General features: G+C 48.6%; 1 protein-coding gene across 3 annotated transcripts in view; it reads right to left on the bottom strand.

Moving 5' to 3' along the window:
- Positions 1-21,950, bottom strand: part of ZMIZ1 (zinc finger MIZ-type containing 1) — a 347,687-nt gene extending 325,737 nt beyond the window's left edge. The window contains exon 1 of one of the 3 annotated variants that reach the window (XM_040564327.1): positions 21,782-21,950. The gene's annotated coding sequence lies outside the window, so the exon portion shown is untranslated. The remainder of the gene's footprint in view (positions 1-21,781) is intronic. The other 2 variants (XM_040564314.1, XM_040564318.1) reach the window with 2 other exon arrangements.
- Between the last annotated feature and the right edge of the window lie 189 nt (positions 21,951-22,139).

Raw genomic sequence — 22,139 nt, 5'->3', positions numbered from 1 at the left:
TGAAAATGTCGGTCGCCTTCCAGGGAGCATTTCCTCCTCATCACGCACAGCGTCATTTCTGCAAGGAGGAACGCCGCCGCTCGGCTGAGCCAGGCAGGGGGAAAGTCCTTAAAATGACTGCAGAATTCTTAAAAGCTGGTAAAAGGCCTAATCCTATATAATGATTTACAAAGCGACAAGTGAAACAGATCTACTGCAACAGGCTGAAAGCAGACCAACGTAAATAAAATTGCTGCTCGCATGGTCACAGCCTCACAGCCAACAGCATAGGCAAGAGCAGGAACCCACAGACCCACACTAGGAGTTTTTTCACCTACCCATGCACCCCTCATGGTCTACACAGAGGGGAAACAGACCAAGCAAGGGGAAACAGACCAAGCAACTTCAGAGTCAGGCAATCCTCCCAAGGCACCAGTTTACTATTGCAGTTCTCACACAAACCCTCTTTGCATGGCAATCCCAGATTAAAAAGGCACAACTAATTTCTCCCTTACCCCACAAAAACAGCGAAAATAAAAATAAACCTACACCTAAGAGCTCTGTACGTCAGTTTTATTCATTAAGCTTGCAACTGCAGCACGGCAGCTGCAACACACAGAGGCAGAGCACAGCGCCAAGTATGTGCAGCCCAAGCACGCTGAGTATTTCTCTGGCCAGCAATTGCGATGTGGGTCAGCAAGGCCTGGCGCTACTTATTTACGTCTTTTTCATATATAGAAGACACAGGCCCACATTTAACCATTTGTTTGCTGGAAGGCAGCCGAGGCAGCCCCTTGCCTGTCTGCACCCTGCAGTTACGGGGGTGCCAGGGCTGGCTTTCCCCACTAGAGCAACCCCACTCGGCTTCCAGCTGTGCAGCAAAATGCAGCCAAGTGGGGGACCAGCTGCTTGTCCGCCCTGCCATAGCATGAGGCCCCCAAAACTAGCACCCTGTTCCTCCTGGATGGCGCTTCCAATCCCTCCCTCCTCACAGCTGGTGTGGGGTACCTCCTACCCCAGCGTGGCAATACTGAACGGGTTTGAGGAGTTCCCCCACCGCACCACCGCCATGCCAGAGACTACAAGCAGGTCACTGGCTGCCAAGGTCATCTTGTTTGTGGAAAAAATAAATGAAAACATTATCATTAAGACCCTAATATGGTAAAAACACAGCAACAGCAATGAGGAAACATAAGCTTAATGCTTCCTCTAACACTCGCTTAAAAACACCATTAAAGTCAGCTGACTCAGTCATATGACTTGGCAAAACTACCATTCATTAAAACAGTTTGGGGGTAAATTCAGCCTGATTTCAGACTTGCTCCTGCATTTTGTACTCTGCGCTGTTAAACCTCATCTCCGAGTAGAAAGCAGTCAATTAATTGAACTAGGGTTTCAAAACTGAACCTGGGCAGAGCCAGCCGCCCCTCCTCCTGCCAGGTTGTTCGGGCACACTGCAGCACCTCCAGCAACAGCGTGGGACAAGCCTGGGTGCAGCAGCAGTGCCCAGCCCGAGCCCCCTTTCCTGCAGGGAGCATATAAATTTTTCTTCATCTGAGTCTTAACTACTGTTTGTCCGCAGACTTGTAAAATACGCTAAAGAAACGCCTAATGAGACACTGATCTGGCATCCAAATGTTCTCCCCCATCCAGCCCCCCCGGCGGGCCGTTGCCTGAGCAGCACAGGCACCGAGGCTGCCGTTTGTTTGCCAGTTCTCCACGGAAGGAAGGAAGGAAAGTGGGCGGGTGGGCGAGAGCTGGAGCCGGCACAGCGTCAGCACATGGCTGGCATGCACATGTCCGCAGCTGCTCGCTACTAAAAAATATACGTCTGTACACACACACACAAAATGCACTCAAAGCACAAATGAAGACAGCAGGTTGCTAGGACAGCACTGCTTCCTTTGTACCAGGAGCTAAAAAAATAAGTAAAAGTCACAGCTCTCGAGAGGACTGACATACACTGTGCTTACGAGACCCTACAGAAACACGATGAGCCCCATCTTTCACATTTCCAGGTAGCCAAGCACCTGCACATCTAGTGAGTTCTCCATTTACTCATCTAACAATAGCGCTTTGAAACTAGCTTCTGCACCAAAACAGGGGAAGTCCAGGCAAAAGTTGGAAGAAAGATTGCATAATTAACCCCATTTTATTACTGGGACAGGCAGGTACTTGGAGCCTATGCAATCTGTTCAAAGTTACTCGAGAAGTCTGCAGGGGAAGAATTAGCTGAATCAGACAACCGCAGCCCTGAGTTCAGTGACCCAAAGCCAAACCTCCTGCCCTCCAACCAAACACTTAACTCTTGCCGAGAGCGCCCCAGTAGTTCGACAAGAGACAAGCACGGGTCTGGAAACCGGCTGTTACCTGGCCTGCTGCTGCTGCTGCTGGGAGGAATCATGCATGTGGCCAGGTTTGCGTTCTCTGAACACATCTTGTTGCAGCACGGGGCTTCACAGTATTTTTACTAAAAAACTTATTTTTGAAAGTACTTTAAATATTTTAGAAACCTGAAATAGGTTCCAGACTGCAAATATTTACACACATTCTTAACTTTATGTGCAAGGAGTTCAACTAAGTTCAAATAACCATTTTTATGTCTAACCTTAACTATGTACATAAATATTTACATGATTGTGACTTTGATTTTCCTTCCTTGCGCTCACTGCATCACCTGGTTCTCGAGTGGCTGGGGTCAAGGAAGGGAGCTGCTTTCTCAGTTTCATACATTAGCCCTATCCTGCATTGCCTGGCTTGCAAACAGAGGAGGAGCAACATGGAAATCCAAAACCCAAAACCCCAAGCTGCTTTTAAGTGGTTAGCATTCTGCAAACACATTGTCAAAGAGCTAGACTAGAGCTTGAATACCTGTACACATTCTGAAATCTCACACAGATGAATTTGAGCAGTCTACCTAGATGCTGTAAACCAATTTCTTATCTTTTTCCTACAAAAAGCTTAAGTAGGAGTTGCAACGAGGCAGCTCATGCACCCTTCCTGGAGATTTCCGTGACACTGCACATGGATAAATCCTTGACCTATACAAATAGCGACTGTTTCAGACTTGAAAAAAATAAAACTTTGGTAGACTAATAGAAGTGTTATTCACAATGATTAAAAACTGGAAATATACAAAAGCAGTTTTGGGAGCATGAGCAGCAGCACTTCCTCCCGGATCCTAATAGCAAAGCAGTGCTAAACCTGGTCTTCATCGCCCCCAAAGACCTTTGCAATGCTGAGCACCAAAATCAAGGCATGCTCATTAACTTCCCAGTATTAGAAAGCAGGCTTGGTCCATTTAAATATCATACTTCCTAGCCTCTTCCCTCTTCAGCATCAGTTGTAAGAAATGTTTTAAAATAGTGAGTTAACAATGTTGACCTGAAAGTTACTTTTATAGGTTTGTTTATGCATTTGATAGCACTGGTTCTTAGCTACTTTAACTATTTCCTCCCATAGACCAGCTCATCTGCCAGTTTCCTCTGTTTGTGTACAGCCTTTGATAGTGAAATAGGACAGAAAAAAATGCTCTCGAGTGTTCGCATTCTGGCTTTAAAACCACAAAGCCTGGCAGAGTGATTCACTAACTGTCATAATCCCCCAAACAATTTACTCTTAAAAAGAAAACTCAGTATCTATTTTGCGCTTCAATATAAATAAAGCCTGCTGTAAGTTTTTATTAACTTGTAATACACTGAAGTCTCACCATTAATTTCCGAAATCCGCAGAGCTCCTATAGCCATCAAAAAACAGCATCCCATCAAACTCCAGCCCTGGAGTCCCTAACATGACATTAATGGATGCAAACAATCTTTTACTCTGGATAAGACAAAAGAAGGAAAATCAAGTGTCTGTACACAAACTGGCTTTAATAATATGCTATGAGAGTTGAATGGAATAATGACAAAGATGTAAAACAACACAATTTCAGTAAAATATCCTCAGATATAGTCACAAAATATCACCATGAATATTTATGGAAGAAGCTCATGCTATGTTACTCTCAATCTACTGACACATAGCATGATTTCAGTGTGGTGATCTGTTCAGAATATAAGTACCAATCAGGAAAGGAAAAAGCAAGACCTCTGCAAAAAATAAAAATGAATCCATGCCCTTAGTTTTCAGAAAAGCCCTACAAATAAACAAACTCTAAAGACTTCAAAGCATTTGGAGTTTTTTGGATGGCTCACTTCATATTTGTGGAAAATGACAGATTTTCAGAAATAGCATGCATTGCACTTTATGGCATAGAGACCTGTTTTAGGCATTTTCAAGACTCAGCCACTGTATAGAAAAAAGTATTTTTGAAGAATTCTCCTTTTTTTTCCCCAATCAAAACAAAATTTTGATATACAAATAAAAGTGAGACATGAAGATATTCACAAATAGAGTTTGAGTAAATTTAATTTTTTGCTGAGAATTAGAATTATTTCGACTTCCAAAACTTTCGAAGTGATATTTTTAAAATTATTTTATAAATCAAGGCTGGCAGTACTGAACGTCTGCATAGAAAGTTACCAGCTGTTCTCCTATTTGAGCATGATTTTCTTCACCAAGCTCTTTACGCCATGCTGTACCTCAAACAGCAAGAGTCTGCTCACTGCGTAGGGACAAGGCGCAGAGTCAGGTCACCTGCACGCATGCGTACTTGCTAACTTCAGGCTTTATCAGTGCATCAGAACACTTCACTGAGATTGCTTCAAGTGTCCCTGGTTACATACATACAAATAGTGGCCAGCTTAAGGTTCTCACTTGCTTTTATTCATTTTACTTGGGCAAGTTTCCTCTGGAAGCTGATGAAGACAGCTGTTTTATACATTTCCATTGCACAGGTCTGTGTCCCCTCCTTCATATGACGCCTAACAAGTGAGAAGCCCCTCCACTAACACACACCGAGTAATCAAGGGGGATGTGTAGGCCTCCAGGACTGCGAGGCACCCCGCAGATGACACACATACATCTACAACCAGAGCCATGTACTCTGCAATTACCCAAGCAATGGGGCCACTCGTGAGCTGGCCTGAGAGCCAAAACCCCACGCTGAGCTACAAAACAACACTAAGAGCAGGGAGCATTAAATATGGCACGCCATGTTCCTTCGGGAACTTAAGGAATAATAATTTAAAGTCACCACTGGCAGCTAGTCAAGATACGCAGTTTAACAGCCAGGGTTATCTGTATCGCTGCGGTGCCCAGGAGCCCCGGTCCCTGCATGTCACAGGAACAGGACCGCTCCTGCACGGTCCTGCAGCCGTGTCCCTGCCATAAGGCCCCTGCCCTGGGAAGAGCAGATCCCAGTGGGAATGGTTCAGCTCTGCACAGGGGAGCCTGGCTCAGACCTCACCGTGCGCTTTCTGACAATATACTGTGGTTTTATCCGCCACGGACGGGTGTGCTGGAGGCATCCCAGAGGCATACCAAACCAAGGGGAGGATGGGTGTCAAGGTTAGTGCTACCTCCTGCCAGCTCTACAGCGCGCAGTTCCCATGACCTGCTCTGACAGAAAAGGAAGCCATCCATTTCAGTAGAAGAGCAGTTCATACAGACAAAAGAGGGGGAGGGGATCCCATGTTGCGTAAGATCCACATTAGGGCTTCCACAGTCCGTGGCACCTGGAGGCACCCTCTGCAGACCTTTCTGCTCCTCTCCAGAGCAGGCTGCCCTGGCCCTGCCGCACTCTCCAGGTGCCCATGAGCCAAAGACACAGCCGAGGCTGAGCGTTTCCAGGATTACCTCGCTTCGCTGGAGGCAGCGGAGATGTCCAGCCTCCCAAGTCACCAACTCGACCTAGGAGCTGGCTGGTGCCTGGCACAGGCAGTATCAGAAGAGCTAAGTTCTCTTCACTGACTTGGTTCTTGGTTTTGGGACTGCCGGCCAGTTCCCAGGGCTGTACTACCAGAGGCCAAGTGGTGGCCAAAGAAGAGAAGGTCACAGGTAATTTGTGTCCCCATTTAGTGAGAGCCTACCTGCCCCCAGCAACAGATGCTCTAGCACTAATAGGAATGTAAGTTTATGCAAATCACAATATCACTTGACCCAATCTATTTTTGAGCTGCGTTTATTATTTTCAGCTAATTGTGAGGCTGGGGATCCATTTGACTTCCCAAGGCAGGAACAGCAGTTCAAGTGCTCCTCCCCAGCCCCACGCAGCTTTGCCACCCGTGCTGTGCTCGCACCATGACCTGCATGTCCACACAGGGAAAAAGAGCAGGGAACCAAAGGGTGGGGGCAAGGAGGGAGAACTTGCACAGAAACGCAAGAAGGTTTTTGTTTTCTCCATCAGCTCACCAGTCTGATTCATTGCACACCTGCACAAACACTGATGCTAATGCAGCGTATGGATGGGAGTAACGTGCAGCAGGGAACCAGAGGCTGAAGCAGTCCCAACAAGGCCAAGCCACAGCCTGACGATGGAAGCACTGATCACCCGTCCTTCTCACAGAGTACAATGCTTGTACTGGACATCACGGTATAGCTCCCACAATATTAACAATATTGCTTACTCCTGGCCAGGAGAAACAACTGAGGAAGACAGTTCTGCATGCTGCCCCGTGCTCAAGCCACTGCACATCTGGTAGCGATGGCCCCTTGCTCACTTGTCACCCTCCCTTCCTGGTGCCCAGTGACCCTGTGCTGACGGCATGGCCAGCACCAGCTCCAAGACACACCGCTTCTCACCATCTTCCAGAGGACACAACAAATGACACAGATGGGACCCAGCTGGGCACTCACACACCTCCCCTCTGTGGCTCCTGTCAGCATGGGGACTGGGCAAGGGCAGGATGTGGCCACACTGGGGACAACATGGCCAAAGTCCTGTGCTGCTAGGAACAGAGCTCAATCAGGTACATGTCCTCCGGCTTGTTTTCTAAAAATCACCATGCCACCAGCCAGATGAATGGCACCCTTCAGCAATTTCAGCATTAAATCAAGGGAGGACGGAAGTTCAGCAAAACTTCAACAAAAACGCACAAAGACTTGCGTTTGAACACACTATGTATGTTACATAAATACCACAGGAACATAGAAAAATAACTTCTCTGGGACAGCTGTTAACTTTTGAAGATTTTTCTGTAGAAGAAGAACATGCATTTGTTCCTGGAAAAACAATTTGTTTTGGTGTGTGTAAATGCTTTTTGTTGCTTGGGGGAACTGGAAGGTGACTTCAGACCACGGGGGAAGCCTGGACAGCTGAGCTGGGGGGGTTTTGGCCCCCCACCAACCTGCCTCCTGCGTTCCCAGCGTGGCCCTTGGTCAGCGCAGGGGCTGGGCGCAGTGCAGCCAGCCATGTCAACAGCAGCTACCTCAGCTGATAATTAACCTTAATTGGGGCGGGGGGAGGGCGATACAAAGGCTAAAAACACTCCCCCAAAAAACACAGCTTTTTACCCAGTCAGTGACCTGATCCTACTGACCGTGAGTCACACAACCAGTGACCTTAACGGGAGCAAACATCGGGGCAGGAAAGCCTTTCAAAACAAGACCAGCTAATCATGGAAACAGCCTGGCACTGGCTGTCCTGGGGCCGTATGTACATACATGAGCGTGTGCTGCAAGTGGGACCTGCAGCTTTACATAGACCCATAATTACCATATATGTAAATAATAATGTAAATAATGTTGTTTAAAGGACCATCTCCTGGGAGCGCTTTATTTGTATGCTTTAAGTACACTGCTTAAAGCCTTGGAGGAGGACAGCTGCTGTCCAACCATAACCGCAGTGTGTTAAAACCAAGATCTCCAGCCCAAGCACCTGCGGACACAAGCACGGTGTCACCAGTGGGCACAGCCCCACCAGGCACACCTCATGCCAGCACACCTGCAGCAGCAGCAGCGCCCACAAAGGCTCCCGCTGTGCACAAGATGCTGCATTTCGAGTGTGTGCGCAGCCCCTAGGGCGGTGACCCCGAGGGAGCCTCCACAGGGCACCCAGCACCGCGCCGCCCTAGCTGCTCTGCCTGCATCCTGGTTGCGAGCAGCAGCAGCCCGCGTGCATTACCCACTTCTCACGTCAAGCCAAGTGACAGCGTACGCATCCAGCAGGCAGTCTTCTGAGACCCCGCGCTCACACGGCCATGAACGTGTGCCAACCGCAACGCCCTTCTGGAGGCTCGGCGCTCGCGGCAGGAACTTGTGACCGCCAAACCCTCCCAAGGCTTGAATTTACCAAGAATAACGCCCAGTAACCAAAAAAAATAGAAATTAAGGTTGAATATTAACATAAAAGACTTCAGAATTTGAAAGCGTTCTGCCACGTGATGCTTTCAGCTATAATTAAAATATGGCACATGTGTTTGACACTTATTTTTTAGTGTTCAGAAACATTTCAGTTGCTAGCCCTTTGCCATCTGTTTCCTATCGTTATTCCATTAAAATACTTTTCATTTCTCTAACAGTGCAAGAGTAAGATTTTTTTCCGGTTGACTAGATTGTTATCTCCTTTACTTGAACTGTACTATTCCAGATTTTTACTTTTTTATTTTGTTTAGGAGCATACAGGCTCCTCCCAACTCCCCCAAAGCACAGGCTAACAAAGCAAGCTAGCTTAAAACCAGCCAAACACATCCCCTTCTCTCCACCTTCCAAAAAATACTTCTTCAAAGTCTCCGAGGAAACTAAATAAAACAGCTCATCAGCTGCAAAAAGCATTAGGATATTCGTCCTAGAAAGGAACAGCTCGCACCGGCACACGCCCGGGACGAAAACAAAGGCTCGGCACACAGTACGGAGATGACACCAGGCGAAACACTCCCCGTTCCCAGGCAAAAACACTCGAGCTCGACCGACTGCACCAGCGCGAGCGGCCGTGCAGCGGGGAAGTCGCCCACGTACAAGGAAGAGGTGGTTTCTGAGCAGTTATCAGGAGCGAGCGCAGTAATTCTTACCTGGAAAGTGCTGTTTGCAGCTGCTCACCGATTTGTCAGCGCTCTCGCTGCTCTCGCCTCATGATTTATGATGCTCTACCCAGCACTGAGCCTTCTATTACTGTCCTCATTTATTGCCTGCAGCTGTCATTCTTACCAACAATTCTACCGCTGTTTGTAGGTGAGATATCACAGGTATTTAGCGTGCACCTAGAGATGCAATTTTAATCAAACCTCCTCACAGGCGGTATTTAAGTGTTAGCACAACCGCACAGAGTGCAGCAATTCAGGGGGACTTGACCAACCAAAATTACGACAGGCAGAACTGTTCATTCATAAATGCCTCAAAAGGATGGATGTCCAACAGTCCTGGGGACATCCGCTGATTTGTGAGTGAAGATAGAAGTAGTACCCATAGATCACAAAGCCTTCTGACAGGTATTTAAATGCACAACAAGTATATTAATACAAATTCAGCAACTTCACTTTTTATAGCCAAAATGCCAAGGAGGTAAATCCAACTACACCTTTCTCACCCTGTATTTTTTCCCAGCCGGCAATCTTCCCCCTTAGAGCAGCCAGTTTTTTCAGCATCTCCAAAAAACCTGCTGCATCTGCCTGTTTTGGACCAACAGCAGTGGAAGGGGGAACAGGTTTTAAACCCAACAATTGCCCTTCAAGCTCTCAGTGCGTTTTCTGGACATGAACAATTTGAGAACCAGAAATTTTAACCCACACAGTCCGTGCTTAATTTGGGGGAAAGCCACAAGACGTTGGACTGGTTGACAAACAGCAGCACAGCATTGCCGACAGCCTGCTTTGGGGAGGGCGTCCCCCAGGCTGCAGCACAATGGGGCTCCCTCGCCAAACTGCAGCCACCACCACAGAGCACGGAACAGAAACAAGTACAGAGTCCCGGCGCTACGTCTAGTACTATTTTCACATACACACTAAAGCCCCAACTCCTTAATGCAACTGATAGTAACAGCATCTCTGTTTATTCAGGGAGTTTCTAGCGCTTGTGACTGTGGGTAAAACTTGAAAATACGAACCCTCAACAAGCCCCAAAAGCCAGATCTTGCAAAGACGAGTTTATCACTGTTTTAAATGATCCTATGGGCCTGGCTTCTGGTGCCTGAGTATTTTAAGGTCGGCAATCTTAAATTAGACCGATCAGTACTCTAAGCACTAAACCCACATTTCTCTAAGTTCTTTTCTTCAACACCATCCAGGGTACACAGCATGAAAATGACAAGGCAAAACCAACAATTGCGAATTTACAGTCAGAAGGTAACCTGAAGGCCATTGTTGTTGTAGTCGAGCCTTATTTATAGCTTAACAGATAGTGTCAAGATAGAAGCTACAAATTAAACACGTAATTCTCTAAAAGGAAAAGTGATGATGCATTACACTCTACCGCGGTAAGGTACCAAAGAACCTCCAGTGTCTGTAGGTTAATACTTACAACGCATGTAGATGTCAACTGATCCTATTACCCCTCCACGTCCCTGTCCCTCCACCCAAGATGACTGGGTCACATCGAGATCAGTGCACAGAGAGAACAGGCACCAGGTGGGAGCTCCCATTAAACCATTAGCTGGTGTGCGACCGTCTGCTCCCAGGTTAACAAACTAAGCCTGCTTTTAAATTGAGCACTAATTGGAGCACGTTTTAAGAGTTCAGGAATATACAACCTTCAAACTCTTCTGAGGATGCATTTCATTTGTTTAAACGCACAATACACCTTTTGTCTTCCCGTAACACTTACTAGGAAAGTAGGTCTTAATTGCTCATACATTTTTGGTTGGGGTGGGCAAGGGGAAGGGAAACAAGCAAAATCTGGACTCACCTGTGATTTGATTTTGACACATTTATGCACAAACACACACTTTTTAATTTCAGCTTTTGCCCCTTTCCTCTCCTTTTCCCTATGTCTAACTGGCATAACCACAAAAGGTGTACATTGGGTGGAAGTAACAAATCTATAGAGAACACGTGCAGTCTGTGCTTTACATAAAGATGTACTTTCTAGCTAGGACTACCTCTACATTAGCTTTTAGCACAGATAAGACGTGCCTAGTTCAACAAAGTCACCCCCTCCTCTGTCACAGAAGGCCCCTCCAAAGACAGAAGGGGGATCCCTGCCCCGGCACCCACCCGATGTGCCCGCAGCACTCTGTCACCTCTTAGAGCCTGAGACAGAGACCTCCTGCTGCTGAGAGCATCCCCAAGACTCCTCCCTCCAGTCACCCCGTAATTGGGGAATTAAACACAAACACACACCAAAAACTCGGAAGCTTCTATTGATCATCATCTCTTTTTTTAATCCTGCACAGGATAATTTCTTTTATTGGCAACAGGAGAAAAAAGCCAAAATTTTCCAAACCTCACGCAGCTGAGAGGACAACTCTAACTGCTTTTATATTCAAACACAGATTCCCATCCCAGCCTCAGATGATGCCTCTACAATCTGATCACTCATGCATATATGTATGGCTCTTTGCTGACAAACAACCTGACTCCTCCACTTGTCTCCACTTGTGCAACTTGCATTACTCACACGGAAGCCTTGGCAGAGGCAGGCCAACATATGTTAATTACTGGGTTGCATTATAATAGGTCTAACATCTTGTTTCCCATCCAGGGTTTTAAAATAAATGGAAACAGCAGTCTCTTTGGATACAGAAGTATGTATTTTTGTATCTCGAACTAAAAATATTCTACGTCAAACACACAAATAGATCAACTGCCAGAGAATTCCTGCCTCCTTTCTGTTCCTTTTGCAGGGTTTAATCCTTACTAAACGAAGATGTCAGACAATCTTCACAAGAGATTAGCATGTGTGCATTTGTATTTCATTACAAATTATTCCTCAGTCAGGTGCAGCAGTGACAATGGGAGCTTAACTCCGCAGTCCTTCATTACTTCAAGAAGGAGTTTATCAGGTGAAGTTGTCTTCAGCAGAACAAAGCATAAATTCATGAACGCTGAAGGAGCACGAACAGAGCAGAGCTATACTTAAAAATGTATTTTTTCATGTGACAGGAGATATGAACTATGTTTCTTCATTGTATGATTTAGTATGCTGGGATATTGCTAGGACAAGATGTTGGCAACATTACAAGTATTTTTGATTTACATTTCTCTTTATTGAGAAAGAAATGTTGAGGGCTGGAGCTGTAGTTTCAGACAAAGGAGAACGAAGACTCAGTGCTGACATGCTGCTGTTCCTTTTTGGATGACCAAATTCAAAGTTTTAAATGAACATTTTAAAACAGATGACACCACAGAATACCAAAAATATTAGCAATTTTGGTGGAATTTTCAGAGGAGTAGTACTCCAAAAATAGGCATGAGTACAGGACTTTCTTCCACAAAAGGTTTCACGAGGGGTTCACACGCAGAGAATAATTTATCTACGCACTCAGGATACAAAATTTAATCAAATGAAAACACCATCTCTTAGAACTCATTTTATTTCATTTTCAAGTGATTTAACAAATCTAATGACAGAAGTGTCACACAACTGTGACCAGAAGCCTCCGGAGCATTATGCTTTGCTGTTCACCACCACGCTGCCCAGCACCCCCCGAGCAGCAGCCAGCCCCTGGCCGTGCTGGCGCCCACACTGCTCCCCTTGTGCTGCTCGCCTTGCTCAGAGCCCAGCCAGCAGCAGGCAGATGGTGGCCAATAAGGAAGCTATCAAGCCGTCTTAGTCACCATGGCAGACCCCGGGAGCTTCACAACAGCAGCCTCGCTGCCCTCCCCTTGGCTCATTTCAGCTCGCTAAGATGTTTACCTGCATGCGGCTAGTACTCCCAGCTACAGGGCAAACAGACGTGAGAGCTCTCTTAGATGTACATGTCCAGTGTCATGCCTGTGAAGACACCGCTGCAGCCACGGGTAGCACTGACCCCAGGTATCCAAAGGTTAAAGAATAGTGCCCTACAACAGGTACCAATTGCTGCCCGGGGCGAGCAACCGTGCTCTGTTATCCTAGAGGCAACACACCAAACTCTTCAAAATGGATGCTCAACATATCAATCAGTTAACAAAAGGAACTTCAACAGATGAATCCCAAATTTCACATATTTTTGCATTTATTTAGAGACAAAGCAATCCTGATATTTTGCTTAGCGATTAAAAAAACAGCCCTGAATTTAAGGTGCCTATCTGCTTACCCCCAGCAGTTCCTCAAACCCCAGCTCTGCACCCCCTGGCAGATGCCTGCTCCGCTCCCCTGCAGACCGCACGCCTCCCAAGTCCCTCCGTCTGCTGGCCTCTTCACAAAGAGCAATCTGCTATCGATGAAGGTGGAATAAAAGTCCTTTCCGAGCCTGCTGTAATCCCAATAGCTCTGAACTCCATAGCACTGCCTTTTTCAAGGCGTTTGCACACACAGCTACCCCTTAGCCCAAGCCTGAGCAGCATCGAGCACCGCAGGCTCTGCACCGGAGGCTGCCTTCTGCTCTAAGCCTGTGCTGCTCCGTCAGTAAGTGCACCCATCGCCTCCGTGCTCAGGCTTCATTGCAATTTCACGTGGTCTACACAACGGCTTTAAAATACTTATCACATGTCCTGTTGCTGATTCCTTCTGAAGTATAAACAAGGTCTGAATGTTCCTCCCTTTGTCTGCAACACACCTGAGCATCATCTGGTATGCCAGGCTTCATCCTGAAGGCAGGCACGTTACTGTTAGGAGAAGTCAGAGTGTTGCATCTTTCACACCTAAGCTGCACCTTTGTTAAATATTGGAATTATTTGTTATTAAAAACACTTCAAAGGCTCCCCCAGGTTTATTCCGCACTTTGCCTCCCATAGGTTGCCAGCAGCTGTTGCCATAATTTTCTTGTCCCTTGACGAAGAACAACAATGTCAACTGAAGCAGCGCTGTCTGTGCCACAAGCCAACAGCAGGCACTCAAGGGAGAGGTGTGACACTCTTCGGCTGGGCTTCAGAGCCCTCCTGGCACCCAGCACCTGCTCCCAGCACTGTTGGGTGTTTGAGCGTGGCCAAGACCCCCCCGAGGTGTCTCTGCAGCAGTAGGACATGGGCTGGGAATGGGCCACAGTGGTACACAAGCCCACGCGTCTCAGCTCTTGAGATGGCTTTAACCAAGTTTTCCGAGGCTCTGCTAGTGACCTAAAATAACTTCTCCTTACATAATGCTGTTATGATTTTAATGTGCGAGATGTCAGAGTTTTACAGTGCCAAAAGCCAAAGCTATGCATTGAGCTGGAAAGCCAGTAGGCTCCCGCATCTAATGGTATCACACTCCAGCTGGACTGCAATCCCAGGCTTTTTAAACCAGTGAATGTAAGTCTGGGGAGAAATCTCGTACTTGAGAGGGGGACCAAAGAGATGCACATATAGTTCTTGCAATACATTTCTCACAGAGCAACTGAGAGTGGCTTTGAGCCTCGCCATACGAGCTGTATGACAGCAGACCTCTCTGAAGCAATAAACCTGTGAACGCAACAAAGCTGAACACACGTTACATCCGTGGCAAACCAGCCTCATGAACACAGCACGCTGCACTCATGTTTCCAGTCATGGAGCTCCCACCTGTGTCTGCAGGCATGCACCCATCACAGCCCATGACTTGCTGTGAAACACAGACAGTGGCTGCTGGGGCACTTAATGGCTTCACAAAGCATCTGAAGAGCAGAGACCCCGGCGTGCAGATAGTCAGGATCCCAAGAGCATTTGCAGGATGACAGCTCACAGCCCAGAGTCTTTTTAGAACAAGCATTCCCATCTTAAAAAAAAGATAATTGTTTAATCAAATGTAAAGTGCATCAACCTGTGCTAAGAGGAGGAGGGAAGAAAAGCTTTCTTTGAAAATGCTTGGGGCAGGCGTTGGGTTGCTGCAAGGGAGGCCAACATAAGCTGTATACTAGCTCTAAACAAGTTAACTTCTGTGATCCCATTGCTGGGAAAAGGGTTATAAGAGCATTAAACAAACACAGGCTTTCCAAGCAAGACACCAAGAGATCGGGTAGACTGCCTGACAACCACATCATTCTTCTTTCCCCTTGCAAACCTGCAGGATAATAAACCCTCCTCTCTTTCGTATATAGAGAGATATAAAAATGCTTTTTAAAGCTTTTATCCTGCCTATTTTTTTATTGGGGGGATAGAGGAAAAGCTGCCTGGGGGGGGGGGAGAAAAAACGGATGGAAAGCCAAATGGATCTTCTGTTGGCCCACCAATGTCTTAGCTTTAAAATGCTAATGTGACAGTGCTGGTTGTCAAACTACTCTGGTTGCAGTAACTTGTATTTTTGTCATGCATTTTAAGCAAAAACATTTTCTGAACAAGTTTTCCTGTTGATAAGGTGTGTTTTCTTAAAATCATTTACACAGCAAAAAGCTTTTACAGTTACATGTAATGCAAAGGAAAAACTAAAGCGTATGTTCAAGCGATGATACGTAAGGTACATGGCTATTTTCAAACCTCCTACGGGGGCAGCCCACCTTCTGGCTGGACGAGCAGATGCTCAGGCCAGGCTCTGGGGCAGCAGGACAACGGGGCGGTGAGCTGCCCTCACCTCCTTGAGCATGCAAGGTAACCAGGGTGTGCTGTCCTACAGCCCGAGACACGAGCCTTTTCTCACCGCCACTCAACTCTTCCTCTTTGTTTTCTTCCCGTCACACCTCTAAAACAACCAAAGGCAGATGGCAACCTTTGAGCTGGAGGGAGCATGTTTACCAGGCGGCTGTTGGACAACGCTCCAGATCATCCTGAGTGAACAGCGCAGGGGAAGGATCTGAGCTGCAGCAGCATGCAAAACCAGTTGTAAAAACCCTCATGAGCTTAAGGCTATTATTTTTAAACCTTCAGTGAGGTAGAAGCAACGATCAAACTAGTGACAGCCCACCTTCTCAACATCTGTGAGACCAGGCAGAGCCCAGGGAAGGCCAGCCCCAGGCCCTCTCACCAGCAGCTGCCCAGCAGCACCCTGCTCTGCCGTCCCCGTCCCACCATGCCCTTACACAGTGAGCCTGCATTCGCTCAGTTCATCTGTATTTGGAATGGGTCTTGAGGAATAAGAGACCTGCCCTTCAAAATTTCCTGATGGAGATAGGGGAGGGTGTGCATTTCAGGACAGCCTAAAAGGCTCCGCTGTTCTCAGAGGGAAGCAGGAGTACAGCCAAGAAACAAGCAGATATTCATCAAGGGAACTGTTCCTGCTACCAAGCAGCCAACTGAAGCCCCTACTATTCTGTCACGTCTATGTCACTGCAGCCCCAATAAATAAGCCCTTCTGATTACTTACGAGACCATCCGGAAACCAAGAGACTGGTAACACTCACTTTGCCAGCTGGTCAGCCACTGCAGACCTACAGCCTTAAAGACATGAGAAAAGGAAAATCCAAAGACAACACAAGCTTGCTGTCTATGTATTCCTTTTCTCTCACTCCTCAAACACATATCCAATCAGCAAAGATGGCAAATGGTATTTCCCAGCTGCAAAGAGCTGCAACTTGATCCAGGCAGAGCTTGCCCACGTTTGTGCACTGGGCAGACCAAGCAGGCAGTGCTCTCCACTTAACGCTACGCTGACCAGATGGACTGCGAGCCCGAGTCACCAGAGGCCACCAGGCACAGCTCAGAGCATCAGAACCAGAGCTCTGAAGACAACTGAATGAAGACAACAATCAATTCCCGTGCTGGTTTTCCATGACGCCTGTGGCTTTCATTCTCATGCTAGCCCTGATGACGCCCAGCTACTATCCATAGGTTAGAGCTGTCCCCACTTCCCAAGTCCGACCTGCAGCAGTGCTGCTCTTCTCCGACAACACGAGGCTGACAGCCAGCACTGCGGCTCTGTGCTCGCAGCCAGCACCGAGCACCTGAAGCAGGGCTCTGCAAGGTGAGGAGGGCAGCACTGCCAGCGGGTCGGGCAGCCAAGTATCATTGCCTGGCTGTGGTCCGCAGGCTGCAGGAGGACACCTTTGCACAAGGACATATTGCTTGTGTAAATCAGCTTGCCACCATCCACTGGCATATAAACACAAAGTCAGGAGGGAAAAAAACAAACCAAACTCCTTACGAAGACAAACAAGGAGCAGGAGGGGCAGTCCAAATCCAGTTCTATGCAATTTCCACTACTCAGTAGCACCGTGCGCGTTCCCGGCTTTGGCGTGATGTCTTGTGTCCCTCCTCCCCCCGTCCATGCTGGACCAATAGCCTGCCCACGTCGCTTTGGGAATCAATTCAAAGCTGCTCTGTTGAGTCAAAACAAATGCCGGATTATCAACAAAGGGATGCACTTCCTACATTTATCCTAATGGAATGCTAACGTGATAGCTTCTGTGCCACTACCTTGACATTAATATGCTACACAAAACAGCTCGATTTATCGAATTACCTAATGAAAGGACAGATTGGTCTGAGTTCAGGGATTTCATTAGGTCCTAAACCTTATTCAGAAGAGCGTCAACCCCACTAACAGGGACTGTGTTTGGCTGCCCCGGGCCTTGGTAGAGGAGCACAGCTTTTCCTATCCTCTGTTACAGGTCTAAGAAGTGCAAGCAACTGAAGGAAATTATGGGTGGCCTGGGCCAAATGACTGCCTATCCAGGGCTTCCAAAGGGAACGGTCTTTAATGAGTGAGTCACTCCCTGAGAACTAAGTTTATCTCTGTTGATACTTGCACGAGAAATTTGATGGAAAGTGATTTTGCCTGCCTAAAAATAGCTTTCTTTCCCCCTCCCCCCAGATACAGAACACCCACAGCAATTTGCCCTGCTTGATAAAGGGTAGTGGCACAGTACCGAAACCCCCAAACCTCACCCTTCCAGGCCATGTGAGCTCCAGTGCAACTTGATGGATTAGAACCAAAAACAACACAAAACAAGTGTAGGACCATCCTCTACTCTCATAATACACTACTGCCTCCAACAGTCAAGCTGTGGAGATCCATTACAACCCACTGCCTGGACACTGCTCCTGCAGCTTATACCACCTTTAAAAATTTCAAACATTAACCAAGCGGCATGCTAATGATCCTGCAAAATCAAATGGAAATAAATAAAATGAAATTGCTACATAAGAAGTTTTTGCTTTTAGAAAGAGAAGCAGAAGAAAAATCAATATGACAAAGCAACATTCCAATTCTCAAACCTTGTTTTTAAGCCAAAGACACCATTTTCAAGCAGAAATGATTTCTAATACCACTGACACAGCCTCCACTTACCATCAGCAGGAAAGCTTACATATGCCAAATTCAGCGAAAGGAACACACACTTCTGAGCAGCAGGCACATCAGTGCCCATCCATGGTGCTCTGTATTGCTGCCATATGATGTGCTTTCTCATAAAAATATGGAAATGGATAAAGAGGACTCGTGCTCCTCATCCCACAACAGGCAGTTGACGAGAACAAGCGTAAACCAACCCTAAATTCTTCAGCAATACCCTTGTCACTTGGCTGTAATAGAGGATAGGGTTTCACAAAAATTGGTCTAACTAGGAGTGAACAAACCAGCCAATTGCACAGTGGTCAAATCTCATACCGCAGGCATGAACTGTTCGTGAGAGCCAGGCGCCCCAGGTAGGGCAGCAGCAGCCCACCAGCACCTGCGGCCACCTTTCCTCCCCTGGGCTGGGAAGGAAGCCGGGTCCCGCTGCCTGAAGCCTACCAGAAACACTGGGGAAGGCAAAAAGAACGCCAACTTTGTTTCCTCGGAGATGCATTTTTCTTCCATTTCCAGAGAAGAAACCAGGCTCTCCAGAGCTGCTAGTACAAACACCAAGTTGCTAAAAAAAAAAACAAGAAGCCAACATTGTCTCCAACTATAGTATCAGCGATGTAACTGCCACCCGAGATGTCTGGGTTGTTGGCTGCTTGTTTGTTTTTTTTCCTCCTTTGTCTACACAAAACCTTTGGAACCTATAAAAGTGGAGGAGATTTAGGGTAAAGTGCAAGCAACTCCCAAGAAAAGTTATGAATGGAAACATGCTGCACAGAGCCCTCTCCTTTCAGCTCCCCGTAACCATTCCTGATCAGTGCAAATCTTAGGTTATGCCGAAACCAATCTATTATCCTCTGTGGGTTTCTTAAAATATTCTAAAAACAGAATTTTGTACTGTACTGTGACTGCGCATCTCAGACAGCACAAAATACTGTGTGTATATACATACACACACACACACACACAGAGCAACTCGCTTCTTTCCTGAAGCAAAGTTTTCATTGATCCTTTGCCACAGCCTCTATTATTGTTTCTCATCATTATCAACGTTTAAGGTATTGTGGACTGTAAACAATGCAAACAATAACGGCATCTGCCCCTGTTATGAGTGCCACCAGCAGGTTAGATACCTACATTGACTGGTCCTGAGGGGGTTCTTTTTCAATTCTCCAAGCCCAAACTAAGTTTAACTTACAATTTACAGAGTAATCTTTAAATCTGCCATCTTTCAAGGTAGTATTATCTTGAGTAGATAAAAATCGCAAGTCTGTCAATTAAACCCCAGGGAATTTTTCATTGTTTTAAACTGTAATCCTAAAGTCGCTTAATTCTCTAAAGCTTTTTTTTTTTTTTTAAACTCAGAAATTCTGTAACATTCCTGGTCATCTTCACACTCGTGGGGAAAAAATATACTCGTCATTTGCAAATTATACATAAATATAAAAACAAGCAAAAATTGAGGCGTTTTCCTAAGCTGTTTTAAAAGTAAAGATAGAAATAAAAAAGGTCCTTGACTCTGGTATATTTAGGGGATTTCAAGTCATGTTTTCCATAATCTCATTTAAAAAAATAAGCGGCCTTTTTCTCTCTCCTCCCCCCAACTCAGCGGAAAACAGCCACCAAACGCACTCAACTAGCCTCAAAGTCACACGTGCTCCATTGCAGATCTTGCTTTCAATGTGTCTTTTGTTTGATGGCTGGTGTTTCAACATCCTCAACTTGAACAGAAAAAGGTCAGAGCAAGTCTCCTGGCATTCACAAACCTGAATCAAGCCCCGCCAAGAGAAGATTGATGCCACAGTAAATTTCCCTCTATCGAGAGAAGGAAGTAGAAGTTTGAATCGCAGACCAACTATGTTTGTTCGACAGACCCTTGTTCTCCCAGAGACCGTCAGCAGAGCGTAATTTTGCTCGACTCTTTTGTGAAACTTTCCTGCTGCTGCTGGCAGTGCTCTCAGAGCCCTGCCACCGTGCCCCCGCTGCACCGGCACGGCGCCTCCAGCCGCCTCCTGCCAGCAGAGCTGCGAGCCGTGCATCCCGGCCTTGGGCCCTTTCTTCTCCCCGTCCTGCTTTCACTTGGCTCCTGTTTGGTCCCCACGGCGTGCTGCCCTAGCTGGGGAGCAGAGGCTGCCCCAGGTCGGCCTCTGCCCAAGGCCAAGATCCACCCGGCAGCCCCTGGGGAGCTGCTGCTGCTAGGGATTCCTTAAAAGCTCTGGCACTTGAAGGCTCTTGGAGCTGCTCAACCAGAGCTGGGAGCCAGAGCCCTGCCACAGCATTAATGGGCTTTTGCCCTTTTAAATTTTATAAGCCTGTCGCCTTTCTGATGCGCGGAGTTTTATTCAGAGCCCTAAATGGCCATTGCGTATGTAAACGCCAGCCTGCAGAGGTAGCACCCTAAAACCACCCCGGGTCATTCATCTCCCCCGCTCTCCTACTGTCTCTTAGGAAACCTTTGATAGAGCATTTGTTCAGGCTGCCAAGTTAAATCCTCTTCTGCCGTGTCAACGCATTGAAAAAGGCACTCGCAACACCCGCTCCGCTCCGGCCTGCAGACCCAGGGCAGAAATCCCCTTCCTTCCCCCGGCACCGCCGTGCCGCTCGCAGCTCGGAGCCCCGCACCGGGCAGCGGCGCGGCTGCCCCTCAGGTTACCACCGCACCCCGCTGCCCCCGGTGCTGGGGGGGCCCCAAAACCCCCCAAATCCCCCCGAGCCCCCCCCCCCCCCGGCGCTGCGAGAGCCGACCCCCGGCGGGGCGCGGCGCAAAGTTTGCAGCCCCCGGCGCGGCTCCGAGCGGCCCCGCCGCACCCCCCCCCCCCCCCAGCCCGGCGGCCCCGCGCCGTGTTTACATTCCCGGAGCGGCGCTCAGCCGCCCGCCGCCGCTCCCCTCGCACAAAGGCGGCCGTGCCGAGCCGAGCCGAGCCGGGTCCCCCCGGCTTCCCGGACAGATGCACCGGGGGCAGGGCAAGGCCGGCGGGGGGGCCGCCTGCGGCTCCTTCCTGCTGCCCGCCGGGGAGGCCCCGCTCCCGAGCGGCTCGCCGGAGCCAGCCGCCAACAATTCGCCCCCCAGCCCCCGGGCTCGCCCCCTCGGCCCCCTTTGTTTTGCCGGCCCCCTCCGCCAACTTCGCCCCGGGCCGGGCCGGGCCCCCCAAGGGCACTCCCCGCGCTCCCCCCCCACCATTGTCCGCGCCCCCTGCCCGGGGGGCTGCGAGCGGCGCCCCCAACTTACCCGGCTCGGCTCGGCACCAGGCACCGTCCTCTCTCCCCCACCGCTCCGCGGCTCTAGCGGGGTATTCCGCCAGACAGATTTTTTTTATTCCCCCTCTCGCCCGGCTCCCCCCGCCCCCCCCCCACCCTTGTCCTTTTTTTTTTTTTTTTTTGCCTTCCCCTTTCTCCCCCCCCCCCCCCCTTTTCCCTCGCCCACGGCCAGCGAAAGGCAGCGCGGTGCCGGCGGGTGAGTAAGTGAATCAACTCGCAGGGCGCACGGCAAGTTGGAGTGTCGGGTTACACGGGCTGCTCGGTTACCGACGGGCCACGCTCGGTGGCTGCTGGCAAAATCTGTCCCAGATTCCTATCTGAAAGGGAGCTGCCTCCTGCGGGGATGTTCCCCCCCCCCCCCCCCCCCGACACACGCGCGCGCACACACACACACACACACACACACACACACACACACGCACCACCCCAAGTTAAGAGCTGGGAGGCGAGTTAAAAAACATCGCGAATATCGGCTTACGGCGGGGTGTGAGGCGGGGAGGCGCGGCTGAGGCTTCCTGGATTGCACGCACGCGAAGAAAAAAAAAAAGGAAAAAGAGAGAAAACCCTTCCACTCCGCGAAGCCAAAGCAGGAGAACACCCCCCCCCTTCCCCCCCCCCGCCTGCCACGGGGGAAAGCCGCCCGGGAGCCAGCACGCACCGAAGCATGCGGTGCCTCCGTCCGCACGGCAGATTTTTTATTATTTATTACTATTTGTTATCTTTTTTTGCACGGAAACGGGGAGAAGCTGCCGGGCGGGCAGGGGGCAGCTGCTCCCCGGCTCCCTGCCACCCCCTGGGGCCCCCCCGGGCAGGGGCGGCTCCGGCCGGGGGTCCCC

Source organism: Cygnus olor, chromosome 7 (genome assembly GCF_009769625.2).
Source record: "Cygnus olor isolate bCygOlo1 chromosome 7, bCygOlo1.pri.v2, whole genome shotgun sequence".
NCBI classification, from domain to species: domain Eukaryota; kingdom Metazoa; phylum Chordata; class Aves; order Anseriformes; family Anatidae; genus Cygnus; species Cygnus olor.
The sequence above is the reverse complement of the archived record's forward strand: the minus strand, read 5'-3'. Positions and strand labels throughout refer to the sequence as shown.